The following is a 20,894-nucleotide window of genomic DNA, read 5'->3' on the forward strand; positions in this document are numbered from 1 at the left end:
GATTTATTACAATTAGAGCAGGGCATAACATGGCCTCATTAAGCTACCCAACAGTGAAGACCAAAATATATTTTCTGTATATTTTATATTGTCTCTCCAAGCATTTACTGAAACCTAAAATGAGGATTTTTTTTTTTTAACCTTACACAAATGGGTCAATTTAGTATAAGTGACGGATGACGCCTACCAGAAACAACAAGCTAACTGTTGTGTGTGGTGTTATGTTTTACAATAAATTGGCCAAGTATCCACCTGAGTCTACACTCCAAGATGCATCCAACTTGGAAATGCATAACTACATTATCAGGGCAACATATTCCGCCTATTTCTGGTCACTCAGCTTATGCCTCACTACTGAGTGGAAAATCATGTCGATGCAGATGTTCTCATGTGAAATTGTACAACGCTATCCAAGGTGTTAACTGCTACATAAAATGTAAAGTTTAACATTCACCATTTATATGGGTCACTGACATTTGCATACTTACTTTACTTCCTATAGTTGTTATTTCTACCTACAAATTATATTTTTAACTAAGGAGTCACTATTCCTTTAGGCTCTTCAATGTCACGCAGTATATTATCAGCAAAATGATTATGATAGCAGATATAATTTACTAGTCAATTATGTGTGCTTAATGCTAGGAGTGCACCAATTGCAATTTTCTGTCTGATCGTCAATTACTAATTTTTAAAAAGCCTGGCCTGCCAATTCCGATTTTGTCTGAAATGTCACTAAATAATATTGCAAGAAAGTCGCTGAGTTGGCAAAAGTTGGCATTATCGCCACATGCAGACGTGATCTAGTGGGTGGGACTATAAGTCAAACCTCTCTGACGAGACAGCAGTGAGGTAGATAAGCCAACAAACAGAGGAAGCTTATTCTATCTCCTTGCGTCCATCATCTCACAATTTTGTTGTTTGGATCAGGATCAATATTTTATGGTCATAGGTGAGAGTCGAGTTGGAGGTGAACCAGTAAACTTATGGAGCTGTTTGTTTCACAAGACACACTTAAAACACAAAATTATTCTTTTTTATATGTTGACATTGTTATACAGGTGGACATCTAAAACTTTTTATGAACATCACTTCAAGGAAACAGTGAAAAACCAAGCTCACAAATCCATCCCCATCTGACACAATATAAGTCAGGTTGCTCTCGGACACTGTCTACATTTTAAACACTATATTCTCGAATGCAGCAAAAGTGTGTAAGATGGCACAGACATGTAAAAAACATCACCTGCACTTGATTCCTGCTGCAGGTCCAGATAGGGCTGCCTCTCAAGGATCAAATTGGGTCTCTTGGGACCATCTGATCTGTGGCTCAGATGGTTCACTCAGTTTATAGCCAGGTCTCTGCACAAACGGCTGTTTGATCTGCTGGTTTATGAGGGAGCCAGGCAGTGATGTTGCTTTGCTGACAGAAAGTCAACGTGTGGATGGTACCAAGCTCTGGATCATGACAGAATAATCAAATTGCTGATGCAACAGAACAACCTGTCTAAATAAACCTGATGGGCTGGGCTAACTTTTGCCGTTTGAGAGACAGCATAAACTCTTTCACAAACTTCAGGTGAAGTTTACATTAAATCGATGGAATATGTGCTGCTGACAAAAGAAAACACTCAATACAGCCATACTCTGGGAACTAGGCAAGAACTAGAAATAGGACTGAAGAGTGTTTCTTTTTTTTTTTTTTTTTTTGCTCTTCACTTTCAAGGGCTCAGTCCATCCAACTGCTGCTTGTTGTATTAATTCATGTGAACCCACAAGAACGTTTTTCTCTGAACATGTTTTCCTCAAAGAAACTATTCCAAGCCCCAATAAAAATTCCAAAATGTTTCTTTAATCATAGTAACAAGCAGGTTTGATTATGGTTTCGACATTAATTCCAAATGTCTAATCGGAATTTAAAAAAAAAGCAGAATTCACATTCAAAGTTTAAAAGTCAATATTATTTCCACATACCGTTAATCTTCAATGTTCTCTGTGTTTCTAAAGCAGCATAAACAAGTTATTGATCCCAGGACACTGTCTTTCAGTCCCATCAAGGTAAGACTTTACACCTTTTAGCATTTAGATGAACAACCACAGAAATGTTTTTCACATCCCACTCCAGCAATGGAATGAATATGCTTTGAATGAAAATATTGTGCTACAAGGCAATTTTTCAGAGTGACTTATATTATGGCATTTATGCAAATTCAATCTCAAATTGTGGTGTGTGAACAATACAAAGTCAACTTTAAGATAAACTTAATTTAAGTTATTTAGGAAAGCAGATCCTTTGTCTTATGATTATTTATAAAGTGAAGACAGCTAAAAAACAAAACGGGCACAATTAAAGCAAAGAATCCCAAGTGTAACTTTTATGCTACTGGAATCAAAGCTTGGGCTCTGTTCACACATTCAGTCATTGTTTTTGATTAAAGTTTTAGTCATTCTTATCCCCTTATGAAATAATTAATTGCTACATTTATTTGATGTGTATTAATTATCAAAAATGCTGTCAGAGTATACTTAGAAAATTGGAGGAATACCATTTTTTTCACACATCAGCATGGCTTAATCAAATCTTCACTTCAAAAAGTTGTGGCTCTTGTGCTTTAGTTGCACTAGGTTGTGTTGTGACTGAGAGCTCAGACAGGTTAGAGAAACATTACTTTCCAGCTGCCTCAGGAATTTTCTCCCGGGGAACGAGGAAAGGTAACACAAATTTACAGAGGATTTTTTAAAGAAGGATAGAAAAAGGATAAAGCCTGCACCTGTCTTGTCACATCGCCTTCTCTCCCTGAATTATTCATAACGTGGAAGAATAAACAGCCCTACTTTGCAATGTAAGCATTTTTAAGAATAAAACCCTAAAGTTGTAAAGGTAACCTTTAACTCTGGCGCAGGTTTAAGTGACTTCACAAACTCAAAACAAAGCAGCTGTCTTCACACTCCAGGAGGCTTGTACGATGTATAATTTAGTTAGAAACATGACTAAAACATGCATGTAAAGAAGAGCACTGATACAATCAGGTCTCATGCTCCTACAGCAAACTGGGATTTCAATATTTCAATCTGCATTTTCAAGACAAATGACTCACTTTAATTGATCGTTACATAGTAGTTATAATCCTAACCCTAAACACCAAGTGAAAAAAAACTAAGCTTAAAAGAAGTGTACAATAAATTCTGTTTTCTAACATGGTGTTCAGTTTGCCATACATTTGGATCTTACAACACTGAAGGTGGTGTCTCTCTATATTTGTTACCAATATTATTTTTGTGTCTGGAATAACATTGTGAACTATTATTTTCCCATAATCTGCACAATAATGACAGCATCTGCCTAGTTGCATAAAAATAATACAGCTCTGGATATTAAGTTACTTGTGACGTATATAATTTTATTTGTGCCAACAACACAGTGCTTGACTGAAGTCTGTCTACTTCACTCAGACACATCAAGCACCTTGTCTACTTTTTAGGAGAAGAAAATGTCACCCTTGTGTTGTCTTGCAGGTCAAAAGTGACCCACTAGCATGTTTAGCTGTAGAAAAAAATTGCATTTGACCTGCACCTGCACTCTCAATCTTCAGCTAACCTCCCACATCAAGCTCCTAAACAAAACAAAAAACAAGCTCAGTTGTAAGGTCAGATCATTTTTGACCTCTTAGACAAGGGGAGTAAGCAGAATGTTAGGATTGAAAAAGAATTGCGTCGCATATAAATGCTGCCAACACAATTATTTGCTTCATCTTAATTCCATTTTTACACCACCATCCATTACCGCATTAGGGAACACCTTTAATGATATCACCTAACACTACTTGGACTTCAGAAAGTCGGCCAGTGTTCAGCTGCTAATAACACCCCTGCATGTTTGTACCCCAAAATCACTGCCTAATAATCTCTTAACCGGCAGACAGCAACAGATTTGTCTGTGATAAAATCCCTGTTCTTGCATGCATGTTTGTGTCGCTAACAGGCAAGCTTGTTGTCATGTGTTTGTGTGTCTTTTGTGTATCCATGGCGGTTTCCCTGATGTATGCCTTGTCTGCGTGTGTTTGTGTGTGTGAAGCAGATTTAGTTGTGATAAAACCCTGGTCTTTGGAGGGATTACGAGTCCATCCCCAGACAGCAGCATGCTGTGCATTTATGGCGGTAATAAGTTGATCTGCAAGGGACAGATAGGCAACTGGCTAAAGCTGTTATTGGAAACTGTGTCCCTGCATCTATACCTGGGACAGGATGAAAGCTGAGTAAAAGGCAATATCATCAGAAGCATCTTAGACACGCTGCATCATGCGTCAGCTGAATGTCATCCCATGCATTTTGATCCGCCTCGCTACTTTGTGCTTTTTCCTCCACTGATTTGTCATGCACTTATAAGCAATTTGGTTTTGCTCACAATAGATACCAAAAGGGAAAATGTTCTGCAGGCGTCAGAATACGAGCATATATTAAGCTGAACATAAAATAATTAAGCAGCCTCCAAACTCAGCTGAGATCCAAAAGCTAAATTTTCTGTTCATTTTTTGAGGCTTTCTATTTGAAAGGTCATAAAAGTGTGTTTCACTACTCCCTCCAGTGCAGGCACCGGGTATGTAAAACTAGGGCAGAAATTCTCCAAAGGTCACATGTTTTCAGATTCAGCCTGGGCAGTTTTCATTTCAAAGCTGTAAAATACATCTGTACGGTTATTATTTTCCAATATTACCTCGTGGCATTCCTGAGCTCATAGCTTCAAATGTACCAATCTGAGAAAAGCCCTCCGGTTATCTGTCTTCTGTATGTCTCAAACTGGAAAATAAAATGACTTCTCCACTCATGGCTGCCTTTCTCACCACAGTCCTGGTGTGAGAATTCCTGTAAATGGAAGAAAGGTTGATATAAAGTGCAGCGTAAAGACTAATATCTGCTTGATTTGTCTTTCTTATGACTCTCTCTGTCTTGCTACTTTTTTTTTGCTCTCAATCTACATCTTTATATTTTCATTTTCCTCTAAGTCTATCTTTTGTTAGCCCTCCATATTTGTGTTTGCCTCGCCTCCTCCAAATTCTCAGACGTTTGCGACATAATAATGAAATAATTTATTCCCGTCCCTTAGCGCTGGTAAGTATTAGCATTCCAGCAGAGAGCGTTAACTTATCTCATGGCTACAGGCGTTGAGTGGTAAAACTAAGCTTTGATAGTTTGCAACAGGATGACCACAAAACGCCTTCAGCTCAGAGAATTAGGACTGTCATCATGATTAGTAATGCTGGGCCAAATGTTTTACTGCACTGTAATTCACTGTACTGTAGCCACAGAGCAGTGTCCTGTATGACTCATTTTTGAGCACAAAAGGACGATCAACCTAAATTCAGCTGCAGGGAAAAATTAAATGAGATTATTACTGCTCCAGGTTTCAACAACTTGCTAATCTTAACTGTAGTCTTTTTTTTTTTTTTTTGTCTCTAAAGCTTCATACTGCCTGACCAAATCTGTTTGGGCAGGTGGTATGTTTTAAAGCTCCAACTCAAAATCCATTTGGCCATATGTCAGCACTTGCATCAGTGCATCAAACATTACCTACCAGACTGGAAAAAAAAAGGAATAATTCAATAAGCTTAATGCAACGCTGAGGAAATGCTGCATGTTTAACCACTGAGATAAACTGGACCTCAGCTAGAATTTGTCATTTTATTGCTTTTTAAAAAATAAACAACATCCACTCTGCACATAAACGCTTGAGCATTCCTGTGTGGTTGCCTGCTGGAGCAGCCATAAGATGCACACAGTGAGTGGTAAAAATAAACCCGATAGCTTTCTGGAGGGTCGCCACAGGATGTCTGTGAGAATTAGGCTCAAAGTAGTGATTAGTTACTGCAGTTTTGATGTTGTATTTTTTCCTTGTTCAATAAACTTTGCATGTCATCAGTGTCGCAGGCAGACTTTTTGAGCATCAAACCAATGACTGCATAATAATGAAGATAGCAATCCAATGCCATGATGCAGAGTTACCTTTATTTTTTCAGGCAAAGAGGTCATGAGGCTCTGTCACGTTTCATACACAGTGTAGCTAGAGCTGAGACATATTATTAAGTAAAATGATACAAAGTCTTCAAAAACTACTTTAATTTGATGCTTCGTTTGAGTCGCATAGCAGGAAATTTGACAATCATTTCACAGCAGCTGTGTGAGCTTAGTGTTACTCTGTTTATGTTAAACTCAATGGTGGAAGACATTATACATGTAAGGATAAAAAAAAGATGCAAATTTCAAAAATCTGAGACTATAAGAATACTTAGGTAAAGAGATATCAAGTCACAATATTTCACTAATAATAGTGAAATAAATAAAAGCTAATATACTGAGTGCTTTGAGGTTGGCACTCTGCATTTATGTTTGAGACTTTTTTTTGTAGCCCTGTTGTTTTGGCAGTCGGATCGACAAACAGTTGGAGAAGGCTCCACCTCATTTAAAATGTTTGTGCAGCGCCATTTGGATACTTGTAGAAGAGAGAAATGTAACAGAGTGACAAGATAAGAACTTGATGTTCTGTGGAAAGATTGTGACTTGCTATCCATTGAGTGCTAATCAGGCTAACGTTAGTAGCAGTTTCTATCAAAAATTGGCATGTATAGCTTTTCACCACATTGATTGCTAAAATTGTTTGCATTCTCATGAACAAAGCATAGCTTTCTTAACAAATGCATTTTTGATTTCAGAAAGTGCATTTACCATGAACGTAATCAAACTAGCATAGAGACATGCAGATGCAGTGTCACAAATCACTATAAACGAACTGAAGTAGCTTACATCTGTAAGTTTGATCTCCATCTGATCTGGAACACAGAGGATCTGCACATAAAGTTTTGATTTTAAAGACATTATTAATAAATAAATCTCTGACACTTTCTAGTTCTCATTACTGTAACATTTAGCAAACAGAAAAGAAGATGGGAGTTATAACTGACCCAAAACAAGAGAAATTTGATCTGAGTTAACTTCAGATAGTGAGAAAGGTGTATGTAACTTCTGGCTTCATAAGTAGGTCAGTATAGATAACGCGCGATGCAGTTATCTACATGCATAATGAAACTAGGCAAAGCTCTAACAATTTATTTGAATGCAGTGCTTCACTGAAACTGGTCTGACTTGTGAATGTACATCCCAGTTAATGAGAGGAATATTTCATAGAGCACTCGAATCTTCACGACAGGCGTTCCCTCCCAGATGGACTGATTTCAATACTGGGCCAGTGTGGTAAGAACAACATACACTCTTCATACTGGTACAACCAGTACCTTCTAGTTTTATGCTAACCAAGAATGCAAACCCTGTCAAGTGAAAAATTAGATGTGTGTGTGCAGTCTTTAATGGCATAAACAAATGATTTCATTTCAGCTCACATAAAGCAGATGGAACATGACAAATATTAAGAAAGCTGAACTTTATATCATGAAAGCTTTACTGATAAGCAGTGTAATTAGAATGCACACACAGGAACTTAGTATACAGTAAGAGAAACTATGTTGTAGCAAGTTTGGTACTGAGAATTGAATCATAATCAAGTATCCTAAATTGCAATTCTTTTCTTCTTCTTTTTTTGTGCTTTTTGGCTTTTTCTTTTGTTTTCTGCAGGAGGTTTATCATCTTGTAACTGGAGAGTAGTAGAAATGCAGATTTTAATTTGAGAAAAGACAGCTTCATCTGTGGAAATCTGGATTACTTACACTCCACATTAGTGAGTCAAATCTAAAATAATTAACCTTAATTAAATAATTATGTTAGATACATATACAATTATTCATAAAAAATGGAAGATGTCAAATAAGCATAGCTTCAAAACACAGCATTTTGTTCAGTTCCAGAAAGCCTCAAAACACTTCCCAAAATGTCAAATGATTCTATGTGTGCTTTTGCTTTCAGTCACAAAAATCTTATTTATAGGTTTTGGCCTAAAGTCCTCCCGACTGGCTGAAAATATATTTGGAATGCAGAGTGAATGTATGCCAGCTGAAGGTTAATAGCTGACCAAACATTTGATTGATGCAGTCCTTTGCAATTGCAATAATGCACACATTGGTGTTACAATGACAACTGCAATTCGTTACATTACAGCTCAAGAAAATGTGGACCAACACACAAAGACAGAAGCAAGGACATAGGGTTCTCAAAGCCCGATCTAACACCATTTGTGATGAGTACATTGTTGACCAGAAGAGTCAAGGTAAATGAAATAAAAAGTTTCTTCGGTTCAAGGTTTTATACTTATTCAGACCTGGGAAGAACTGCGAGCACATGACATATATGTTCACACTTTTCAAGAATGTCTCAGTGGAGTGAAAACATTTCAAATCACCTTCATGCTAAAAGTCAAAAATCAAGCCAAATGACAGATGGAGACATTACACTTCTCTGACTACGTATGAGCTTGTGTTTTCATCTAATGAACATCATGACTCATGTGGAATCTCCCTCTTCCACTGACCTGAAACTGTCTCACCTGTGTGTTACAGAGTTGACTGACCTGGTTTTTCTCTAATTCGATCATTTCCAGACTATTACCTGTTCTGTGGGTCAAGAGCAGCAGGATGCAGGTAAATGTCACACTGCAGGTCATAACACTTGCTGTTTAATAGAGTACATAATTAGATTTTAAAGCAACAATGGAAATGCATGCATATACATCAGTTAAGTTGCAATAATTTTAAAATAGTACTTGAAGCCAAAAATATCCACTTACATAACAATGTCATATAAAGACGTATATTCTGTAAAGGCCTTAAAGCTTTGTCAGAGAACACTTCTGTACTTCAGGGAAGATCTCAAGTATGACCCATCTGCAAACCTACCATGACATGACCATCCACATGAACTTACAGGTCATTTAACAAGAGCATTAACAGAGAAGCAGCTCAGAGAGACTCACTGGGACAATGGAGGATCATAATTGCCCCACACATTGGGGCAATTATTACCCAGTGCTCCACTGAGAGAGGTCCAAAGTGGAGTCTTTGACCAACATGAAAAACTCTTTGTGACGTAGAAAACACTGGACCTCAACCTGAAGACATTATCAGCATGGTAAAACATGATCATGCTGTTGGGATGCTTTTTTTTAGCCAGGACAAGAAAGATGGTCAGGGTTTATGGGAAGATGGATGAGTTGAGTACAAGGTAATACAGGATGAAAACCTACTAAACTCAACAAAAGACTTCTGCTTCCACTTTAAAATCATCTCTAATGTGTTGGCTTATAACAAAATCTTGTTCAAATACATTGAGGTGTGTGGTTCTAAAATGAAATATTTTAAATGATTCAAATGGTATGTATGTTTTCCCAATGCACTGTAATAATCCAACTCAGACTAAAACCCACCGTAAACCATCATTCTCAATGAATACTATACACATGAACACAGTCGTCTGTGTTGTCTGGACGGCTGTTTGCTCATTCACATTCATCCATGTCTTGTGTGTATTTACTGCTAATTAAATCCAGGTAAAGACAAAATATCCTCCCTAATAATTAATTTATGAACTAACACAGCAGATTTACATCTAAGTCCTTCGCCACAAGCCGTGCTTCAGCAGTATCTGTGCCTCTGTGCTGCATTACTCTGCAGCGCCAAGGCACACATGCAGGACCATGTGGACTGTCACGCAGGAGTAGCTGGTTTGGGGGTGCTGGGGGCAGAGCTGGGATGATGACGAAAACGGTTGTAAGTTGTAATTGGCTCCCAATGACATCATTGACAAAGACCTCCAGAGAGGGAGCGAGAGAAAGGGCTGAATCCCACTCTCTCACTCATCTGAAGTCATGCATCTTTAGAGGGCTGCTTGGCTCCACAGCAGAAACAATTGCGATGCAAACATGTAACACAAGATTATGAAATGCATTTGCCCTTAAGTTCCCCCAGATGAAAATGAACCACTGGATGTCACATGAAGTAGGCCTTGTAGAAATATCCTGGTTTCATTGTGTTATCATAGGGATAAAAAAACTGAAATGTCAAGCATCACCAAACTTCTGCTTTTAGATGAAAGCAGAAGTTTGGTGATGTTCCAACTGCTGTTGAAATAGAATAGCTTATTGCAGCTATGATAATCTCATCTTTAGCCATTTTTATTTTATAATTAAGAAAAAGCCAATAGTTACTTCCAAGTGCTTATAGTGCATAATGTATCTTTGTAAAATGTAAAACTTTATAGTCACATATGCACAAGAAGCTGATATTAGTGAGTTTTGAAACTCTGGTCATTATCTTAATAAATGCGATGTCTCTGATTTTACATTATGAGTGTGGGTGGTTTTCCTGACCGTAAATATTTTTGAAAGAGTGAAATTTCTCTTTCTTGTGAGCATTGTAAAAGCACAGATGGCTTCATTCTGGAAGTTGACCAGTAGGGCACAGCAACAGGTGGGAGAGGGGCAGTACTGTGTAAATCTATGCCTCTAGGAGCTAGAAAAAAATTGCAAATAACTCCAGCACTTTCTCTGACGTCTTGTAAATATAACTTTAAATCAATGGAACAGGAACATTTTCTATCTAAATGCTTGCAGAGTTGATCCACCGGTAATACAACACATTTGGAAATTGAACCATTCAAGAAATTGAACACAGAGTTCATTTGAGTCAGCTTAATTAAGACAACAAATAAGAAACCATGACTTTGGGCTATTCTTTTTATTTTGAAGTGTACTTTTACTACAAATTTCAGAGAAGGTCTGGCTTGCTGGCAGCATTAAAGATTTAAAACATGACATTTTCACAACCACAAAAATGCAACGCAAAAGACTTTTTCATGAGATGCCAGAGAAAGTGACCAGAGCTTTCTCGGATAGCTTAATGGATAAAATGAAGGAGCACTGCCCCTTCCCCATCAATACTGCTTGGCAGTTAGCTGAAAAAGGCTGCTACACGTTCCACCAAACTTACAAAAATAAATTTTAAAAAACACATTTGGTTTATTATTTCTGTTTGCTTAAAGCACAGACAGTCTGAATTTGGCAGACTTTAGGTCTGCAAAAGCATGTGGCCCCTGAAGCACAATTTCAGATGCTAAAACTTTTATGAATATGCAGTTGTCGAGCTTCATGGAGGATGTCTGTTAAGCAGCTGACTTGCAGGCTGACTGCTAGAGCAGATAGCCTGACTAACCAAATAACATAAGGTTACTATGCCTACCTATGCTAATTTATAAGAAATAAAACTTGCCTAAGCACATAATGAAAACATGTAATATAAAGAGTCTATTTATTTATATTACCTGCAGTGAAAAATATATTGTGCTATTTTGCAGCAAAATGAATATTTCTGGATTCAAATTTATGTCAATACGGTAATACCATAAAAACTTTTTGCTGAACGTTGTCATTCTATCAGAACCAAATTCTGCTCCATGCCTTCCTTATAGTCTGGCAGTTCAATGAAAATAATTAAAAAAGGGTTCTGTGGTGGGTTAAGCACAACCCACATGTGGAGGCCTTAGTCCTCAACGCGGCTGTCCCAGGTTCGATTCCCAGCCTAATGACCTTTGCTGCATCGGTTGTGTTCCCCTTTTCTCATTATCCACATTCCTGTCAATTAACTATCAAATAAAGACCACCACTGCAGAGCCAAACAAAATCTTAAAAAGACCATAAAACAAGTCCTCGGTTTGTTTTGGCAGTTTGCCTTAGTTAATTCAGTTGTTCTTGTTTCTAGATAAAATAATTATGTCGGACAAGCTGTTTACAAGCTAATGGTACATTTGTAATCTGTAAATTACGATGTGTGAGATGACAATTTCTTTACCACGGCCTCCTTCTTGAACAATATCTCAGTGGTAATTTTTTTTTATCCTCGGGAGTGCAAATACAATGCTACTTTTCATTACCTACCTTTTGTGTGTTTGTTTGGTTGACACAAGAGAGGAAACAAGCAACTGGACAACTGCCAGAACCCACTCAAAAGTAATATCACCTACCCGTGCCGAGGGCCGAGGAGGATCAGAAGTGCAATATCCTGCTGTCCCAGAAACTCTGGCTCAAGATGTATCTTGTGGAGAGATTTACCATGAATTCGGATAATCCTTAAAGTGTCTCCATGAGTTTGGGATTTTCACGTGTGCCCTAAAACGCAATCCAACAGGCACCGCTGTTGCAAAAGTTTAAATCCAACATGAGATAAGTCTTTACCTTCTCCCCAAAAGGAACCTGCACGGTCTCTAAATCCTCCTCTCCGTCTTAAAGCTTTGTCTGATAAGTGATCCTGTGCCATCTTCATGTTCTTTCAGCATATTGTTTTTGCCATTTTCTTGACCTTCCACAGGAGATGCCTTGCTAGATAATCTGTTAAAATTCCACCTAAAGGCAAAGAGAAATCAAGAAACAGATTAAGCCTATGTGGCAGCTAAATCAAAGTTTTGCTCTGTAGAATGTAAAGTATCTTTGTTAAAGAATAACCAACTGGAAAGAATCATCTAATAACTATTAAACTATTACAGTTTCTTTTTTTTTTTTTTTTTACACAAAATTAAATGTTAAACTGGTGAGACATCAGTCCCATAAAAGACTGAGATGGTTTTGCTGTAAATTAAACAGTAACTTTCAAATGTACTGTGTTTCTTGTTGTGTTTCTATTTTAAATTCCAGTTTTTAAATTGTTTGCCAGCTCATGGAAAAACAATGAGACTGACAAACAAAACCAACAGTAGCCTATTTAATTTCAGTATGGAGTGCTGGCTCTTTTTACCTCATTTAGATATAAACACTGAAATTCAAAGTTGTTTATCTTAAGAGTTATTTTCAAGAATACATTTTAAATTTACAGTAATGTGACATATAGTATATATCTTCTGAGAATATTGTAATTTTATAGGAAGGTAATCCCTAGCTTTAAAGTTACACTATTCATTTCTCAACAGCAAAGAATTGCTTCACATGCTATCAAAACAGAAAAAAATGATTCATTAAAGTTAACAAAGAATTTTTTGTTAATCACATTAATAAAGCAGGACAAAGAACTTCACTAAGTTGGGTCAAACTTATTTGAAGTCATCTGTTTAAATCAGTTTTTATTCTTCATTACTCATTAATAGTTAATGTCTGCAGTTTAAAAGTACAACACTTCAAATTGTTTGGACCAGCTATATTTAAATACTGGGTTTCCTTTTGCTTGTTTGTTTGTTTGTTTGTTTGTTGTGTTATTTTGTATGTCCAGAGCCTCATTAAATGCTGCTGTGTTTTGGTCCTTATAAGTAAACCTCCAGTTGGTGAGTATCATTTTTAAGCAAAGTCATTTGTTTATTCTTAAATGATCTAAACTGAAATATCAATATTTTAAAAAGTCCTATAAAATGAAGTTAAGGAAATCAAACGGGACATTTCCAAATGGATTTGCGCTCTTTTCAGTCGCTCTTCTTTGTATGAGGCTGAGAACAAAGGAACCTTTACAGTAACAAAGACGCGCTGCAGCAACTTATACCTGTTGATCTGTTTTCAACGCAGCGCAACAACTTTCTTAAAGAGTTGCTGCGGTGGAGAGTTGTTTTCGTCTGGCAACATCGTTCTTGCCCTTCAAATATAACATTAGAAAAGTTTTATTGTGACTCACTGGCTTGTTTCGTGCAGACTTTACACCTGATTGCATTGTGGAGAATTTCCTCACTGCAGCGCCAACTTCTCAAAAACAAGAACGCAACTTCTGGAAAAAAAAAGAAAAGAAAAAGAATTATATCTCTGTACACGAGTCTGCATTCAACTATTTACATGAACTAACCCATTCACTTTTTCTTTTTCCTGCGTGCGTGCGTAAAGCGTCCATCCCTGGCAAACTTCTGACAGGCTTTGTTTTGCGTGTCGCAACATCCCCAGGAGACAAAAACACGGCACCAGCACTTACTCCATCTCACATCCATTAAAATCCCAGACATAACACTTTGTGAAGCAGAACAAGTTTGCTGTAAGTGAACGTTATGAAGATGCGTCTTTGAGCATCCCCTTAAGTTCTCTCCTCAAAGACAAAGGAAAAGGGGACCGCTCCTCTCGCGCTCTCTCTCTCTCTCGCCTTGATTTCTCTATGTCTCTCGTCCTCTCCCTCCTTCTTTGTGCTCAAGTTTTGAGCGCTGACGCACTAAGTACAGCCGCAACTTTTCACTGGAAACACACTCAAACCAAGCCACTCCAGAGACGGGCGAAGCGATTGCAGCATCCCGGTTCGGAGGCAACTCACCTGAGCTGTTCGCTGTGCGCGCGTTCCCGTGCGTTCGTGGAAAAAGTTTGAGAGGGGCACATCAAGCTCTGTGTTGTGGAGTCCCCCCTTTGTCTACACGTGTGATAGATGGATGGGTCTCCGCTTGGCCGCGCCTAGTTCACTTCGCTCTCCACAGAGTCCCGCCCTCTCAAAGTCAAACAACTATGCGCACAAACAATATCGGACAGAGGAATCTCGAGATTGTTTGAGAAAATAATGTGGATGCATTTTGACTGTGGTTATTTTTATCTTACACGTAAACAAATTTGGTGTGATTGGCTCCTGGTCTTTCATTTGACTGAAAAAGCCGCACTAAGTTAACTATGAAGCTGCTCATTTCTACTTGTCTACCTGGACTCCTCTGTCCAGGTTTGAGAATGAAAGGCGAGGAGGGCTGGCTGACAAGAACTTCCCTGATTGCGCCAGCAGGAGACCGCCATTGTGTCTGGACAGCAGCAATGAAACAAAGACAAAGACAAAAGGCTGCCGCTACCCTGTGCTGCATAAAGTGGCATCAAAATAAAAATGTGTAATTACCTATAATACCCCTGATAACATAAACGGGCCGGTAAATTAATAGATTAATAAAAGTGAGAAACTATTAGTATCAGGAGGTGGTGAAGACTTTTTTCTTTTTTTTTTCTTTTTTCTTTTTTTTATAAACTCGGGTCACTTTATCCGTGGCAATAGGACTAATTCGACATTAGTCCAATTGCCAAATTGATGAAAGGACAACTGGACATTTGTCCAATTGCCAGTAATGAAAAAATAAATAAATCAGTCAATCACATACCAACTCCACTGCGCAAAATGAAGGAGGCTTGTTGAAGTAAAAAGTGATAATAAAAGTAGAGAAGATTTAGATTAACTTTAAAGGTTGCATGGTTGTTGACAGACTGTTTTGTACATTTTGTAAAGCTGGTAAAATATCTTGCTCATGTGAGAGATCAGAAAAATGGACAATACAGTTAGATGTGTGGATGACAAACAGGAGTTCAGTGACCACTCAGCACAAGTACAACTAAATGCATCTCTGATGATAAAAATCATTGGCAGCAGATAGGCAACAGCAACAGAACAATACACAGGATACAGCCCTGTCAGCCATGAATGAAAAACTGAGGCTACAGTTCTCAACATTGGACAATAACAGATGGGGAAAAAAAATGCCAGGTCTGATGAATGCCAATTTAAGCTGCTACATTCAGGCAGAGTGAGATTCTGGCATCAAGAACACAAAAGCCTTGTATCTACGGCTCAGACTGTTGCTGGTGGCATAATGGCACCGGAAATATTTTCTTGGCACACTTTACATCCCTTAATACCAACAAAGCATTGTTTTCAGCACCACAGCCTACCTGGGTATTGTTGCAAACCATTTCTATCTCTTCATTACATTGTACCGATCTAGATGCCTCCTTCCAGCAAGGTAATGCACAATATCACAGAGCTCAAACCATCTCAAACTGATTTGTCGAATATGAGAATGAAAAACCAATTCCAATGGCTCCCACAGTCACCACATCTCAGTCTGATAGAGCATATTTGGCTCGTAGTGGGAAAGGAGAATGGCATCAGGGATTTGCACCCAAGAAGTCTGAAGCAGCTGTGTGATGTCATCATTTAAATGTGGACAAAACTTTCTAAATGACCGTGTTCAATTCCACTTCATAGTGAAGGACGATTTTTTTGTCTCGGTCAATAAAATGAAATCTATGAGAGATTCAGCCCCTCACTAAAAGGTGCTGTATGTAAGTACTTTATTAACATCAAATCAAGTTAATTTACAAATATACTTATTTCAAGTTCAGTTAATTTACTTGAGGATGGGTTCAGACGTTTGTGAGATACGTTTATTAATTTGACTTTAAAATGTTGGTTTTCACCTTCCCTTTGAGATCATATGGCCATATGTTGCCATGGAAGCACGCTCATGAGCAGTGCAAGGAGCTGGTGTGTTCAATTAATCTCAGTGGGGGGAAAAAAACACATTGACTGGATGGAGGGGAGATTATTGTTTGACTTTTATCTGAAGTTATTAAGGTTGAATGTGAATGTTTGTTTTCTGCATATTAAATGAGAAAAGTCAGAATACATGCTCTAATTTACTGAATATTCACTGTCATGTTTTTGAAACAATTCGACTTTCATAGATCATTACCACAGTATGTAGACAGGTTACAAAGCACCAGAAGGATGCAATTGTACCAGCATCCTGCAGGTGATCTAGTCATGTTTTTGTCACAATTGCTGACCTTGTTGACTGGAAGAAATAATTCGAATTTAAGGCTGAGTTTAGGCCTTATTTCATTTCTTACTCTCAAGCAACATGTAACGATTGTGGTGCAGGTTTCTGGGAAAGTGGAAAAAGAAAAAAAAGCTGAGGAGCTTTTGTAGTGAAGCCATTGCTCCGGCTTACTGCAGCCACTTTTGTGCTATGTCAGTAGCTCAGGTTTTCTACTACAGTGTCCCTTATCAACAATTGATGCCATGAAGAAGTAAAAGTAGATGTTTTTGAAAAAAAAAAAAAAACATGAGGCATGCTTTTACATATTCAAATTGTTTGTCGTCAGTACACCAATAAAATGATAAATATCAAAAATAAATTCAATATTGCCTAAGTATGTGTAAAACGAATAAGAAATGTAACATTTTACCAAAAAATAAAATCCTGAAAATGTGCCCTGATTGATATGTACTGTAACATTTATATTATGTGCAGTAACAAAACAGAAAACAGCATTCCTGACAACTGAAAGATTGTTAACTTTCCTCTTCTGCCATGTTGGCTGTGTGAACAGAAAATTAACATTTTAAGACTGACAATCTGGATGTTTATTATTTTCTTCACTAAACGTAATATATTGTAGATATTACTAATCCGAAATGATCATTCAGCGTGAAGGCAACTGGGTATAGACCAGAAGTGTAGTGTTGTAGTATGACTTGTAATCAGACTTTGACGTTGAGATATGCCCACAATTACATAATCATCCAATCATTTGTTGTGCTTGCTTTTGTTCATCCAATCAGGTGTGGTCCTGGAGAAATGCTAAACTTTTACAGAAATCCTTCATCTGCAGACTTACCGACTTGTTCAGGCCTGGTTAAGATTTACTGGAACCATATGGGAGAATGTAATGTGGCCAAATAAAACCAAACATCACCTTGTAGACTTTTCATGATTTGTTTGTCTGGCCACTGATTTTCTGTGCAATTCTGCCAGTTTCTCATCTCCCTTCAGTGCTCCATCTGGGATTTGTCCCATTGAGCTCAATTTCTCAAGATACATTTCATCCTGGCCAATCAGCAAACAGAAAGTGGAGTTGTGAAAGACAACATCAACTTTCTGCATTGGTTTTGTCAGCCTATGTTTGTAGTTTGGCAATGATAGCAGAGGAACTGAACAAGACCATTCAGTCTGTGTTGACCTAGGAATGCTCATCAAAGAGTCTGTATCTGTGTTTACATACGAGTTCACTTTAAGGTCAGAATGTGGTTTATTTCTTTGTAGGACCTCTTCAAAGAAATAAACCACGCAACTGAACTCATTTCAGTAGCACTTAAACCATCTACACATTGACTAATTACAAAGTTGAAAGTAAAAGTGAAAATAAAAGTAAGTCAGCCATAATAGCTTCAAAATGCATATGCAAATATGTAGCGGTGTACCAGTAGTGGCTGTTTTTCATTTCAAAAACAACACCAGCAGGGTAATAAATGTCGCGAAAGCAGGAAGAAGTTACAGCTATGTCTCTGATGTCCCAGCTGTAAACCTTTGTTTTTTGTTTTGTTTTTTTCACACTGGCTGTTATAATTCCATAACAGCCAGAAAGAAATAATACAGGCAGACAAAGACTTCACAAGTACAGACCCTGTATATGCATAGATATCAACAGCTATTCACAAACAAGTGTTCGGTTATGAACTTCAGCCTCTTCATAGGCTTAAAAAAGCAGACACATATCAGCTTGCCTGGTATTTGTGATGTTTTTGTTTGTGTTAATGTGAGCTTGTAAAACCATGTAGACAGAACCAGTCAGGTGGAGACTTGCAAACTAGTGACAGCAGGCCTCTCCACCTACTTTGCAGAACTGCATTGATTTTCCACACACAGAGACTGACACTAAGTAAATATGTTTATTTACATCTAGTTTTTATTTTTACAGACAAAAAAAAAAGCAAAATGAAGACTCCTTATAAAGTAATAAATACCTCAGATACATAATACATAATGTCCAACTACAAACACATTAGAGTTCAGGGTAAATCAGAGAATAAGAGAGTAAGGATAAGAACACCTCCAACCATCTATGTTAACCTAATAATTCCTAGATATTGACATGGGATGCAGTCATACCTCTCTCAACCTTCTCCAGCAGTGCACCGATCCTCTCCCCTGCTGTGGTTTTGCTGAAGTTCTGACTCACACAGCCACCTTGTTCCTGTCCGTCCTACTGTTGCCTTACCGAGACTACACATCAAAGAGCTCAACAAGCAGAGAGGAGCTGAATTTGCTCAGAAATTTGCTAAGCGATACCAAAAAAACTGATTATCTTTTATCACAAGCTATGTCAGTTATTCGTATACAGATGAAGTGCAAAAAGCCAATAGAACAAAACTGATTAATATTAAATGGAGTTTAGATATAAGCATGACTCATTCATATACCAGCGATAATCTATGATACAGTTAAAGAATAAAATTAAAAAAGCTGCTCAATGTGTTTCTGAATGAAAAAATATAGTAGAATGAAATGGAACATGAACATGAGCTTTAATTGACTCTAAAATTAGACATGTAGGTCAAATACAAAAGAAAAAAATGCTTTATTGTGTGTGTTTTGTTACTATTCTTTATATGGCACCATTTTCATTCTCTACACATTCCAACCAACAGAGTGTCCTCTGCTTAAGCATATTTAAAAGTCAGTAAAGGTTGCCTTGATGCATTTTTCTGCTGATCCAAACTGCTCCCTCTATTACAAAATCTCCAGCGCTTTTTTTTTTACTTTCTGCATTATAGTTCTTAAAAATATAGATTTTTAGCAGGTCCGAAAAAATCAACCAGGAAAAGGGTAATTTGTGAATCTTTATGCAGTAAATAATAGGAGTACATTTTTCCTCAGCCCACATGCTTTGCTCTTAAAACCCACCGTTAGAAAGGAGTAGATAGACATACCGTGTCATGCATGTCATGCAATGCTCATACGTGTTCACACACTAACACACATCCAACAGACAGACAGGAATGCTTGTCAGCGATGCTGGAGGGCCCTTGGCGGACTGCTGCTGCCTATCCCCCCTTGTAAGGCCCTGTCTGGGAGAGGGGGAAGGGATTCAGAATTGTCTGGACCCCAGCACAGCAAGTAGCAGTGACATCGAATAGAATTTCTTCTACTGAGTCAATTAAAAATAATACTGATCTAATTTGCTGCATGGTATATTTATGGAGGTGGATTCTTGTCTTTCAGCCACTATGTTTAAGCAGGCATTTTTAATAATGGCTCACAATTTTCCTTCAGTTTGTTGATAATTTAAATGTTGCATGCTTCTTCAAACGATCTGGCAATTTTTGATTACACACTACTTCACACCATGAGAAAATCTAATATATTAAGCAGTTAATGCAGTCATGTGGTGCTGGGGAGGAAACAACAAACGTATTCTGTTTACAACATGTGACGCCAGCCTATTTTCTGCTTTCACACAGGAGCAGCATAGTTTCCAGCTACTCCGTTCACAATTTGCAACGCCTGGAGCTGCAAATCAATTTTGCATGTGCAGAGACTTCTGTCTTTGATATCGCACACAAGAAAATGTGCCACACGCTTTGAAGGACCAGATAGTATTTAAGAGTTTTTGTAAAATCCTTAGCTGGTCCATGTAGTGCAGTGATGTAATCATCGGCATTGGCGATGCAGGTCACAGATCAGTGTGCCCCCAAATGTATAACACAGGCTTAACCCTTTTTAGATCCTTTCAATAAAATATGTGCAAATGTATGCCATGTGGAGTTAAATCTAGGTTTGTTTGTTTTTCCCCCTTTTGCTTAAGATCTGAGTCAGCTTTCTAAATACTTATTTAATCCAGATGTTTGTCAAAGGTAAAAACACCTGCCTGTGGGAGGCAGTTTAAATGTATTGATTCTGTGTGAAATTGGTGTCTTTGTGAAGTCTTATCCCAAAAATCTTTCATTACTTGTCATAAATCTAAAGTATCTACTGAACTTGTTTTTTGTATTACTTTTCTTTTACACACTCCAGTCAGTTTGCTTCCCTTTAAAAGTGTCTGTATGCGTGACATTTGTTCAGGAACATATCCCAAAAACAAACTGAAGTGGCTTTCTCAAAGCAGTTTTCCATCACTGCTAGATCATTTCTTATTGGCTGCTTAAAGCACTTAAGCCTAATCCACATGCTGAGGCTCACTATCAGCTGCCTTTGTTTACCCAACAAAATTAAAGATAGAACTGCTGAAAAAAAAAAAAATTCTGGCACAGTGAAAAGATGTTTACATTTTACTCTCCATTTCTTGGGTTTTTGCAAAGCAACATCATAATGCTAAGAAAATGCATCAAACTAAATGTTGGCACTTCTAATGATGATTCTTGTGTGTTTGTCTTTGCAGTTTCACCACTTTGTGCTGCAACTGCCAAAAACACTGAATGGAA

The 20,894-nt window shown here is 37.7% G+C and overlaps 2 long non-coding RNA genes across 4 annotated transcripts in view; one reads left to right on the forward strand and one right to left on the reverse strand.

Annotated features, from left to right (window-relative positions):
- LOC129367588 (uncharacterized) overlaps nt 1-14,292 on the reverse strand; it is a 111,062-nt gene extending 96,770 nt beyond the window's left edge. For 2 of the 3 annotated variants that reach the window (XR_008606723.1, XR_008606722.1), the window contains exons 1-3: nt 14,202-14,292; nt 13,584-13,673; nt 11,956-12,334 (exon numbers count right to left, since the gene is read on the reverse strand). This is a non-coding gene — a long non-coding RNA (uncharacterized LOC129367588). Of the gene's footprint in view, nt 1-11,955; nt 12,335-13,583; nt 13,674-13,748 lie in introns of all 3 variants that reach the window. The other variant, XR_008606721.1, reaches the window with a different exon arrangement.
- On the forward strand, nt 7,915-8,543 carry LOC129367589 (uncharacterized). Its single transcript, XR_008606724.1, has 3 exons — nt 7,915-8,004; nt 8,104-8,212; nt 8,502-8,543. It is a non-coding gene; the product is annotated as an uncharacterized LOC129367589 (long non-coding RNA).
- Nucleotides 14,293-20,894: the final 6,602 nt, after the last annotated feature.

This window comes from Poeciliopsis prolifica, unplaced genomic scaffold (assembly GCF_027474105.1).
Source record: "Poeciliopsis prolifica strain line A6 unplaced genomic scaffold, Auburn_PproV2 SCAFFOLD017, whole genome shotgun sequence".
NCBI classification, from domain to species: Eukaryota; Metazoa; Chordata; class Actinopteri; order Cyprinodontiformes; family Poeciliidae; genus Poeciliopsis; species Poeciliopsis prolifica.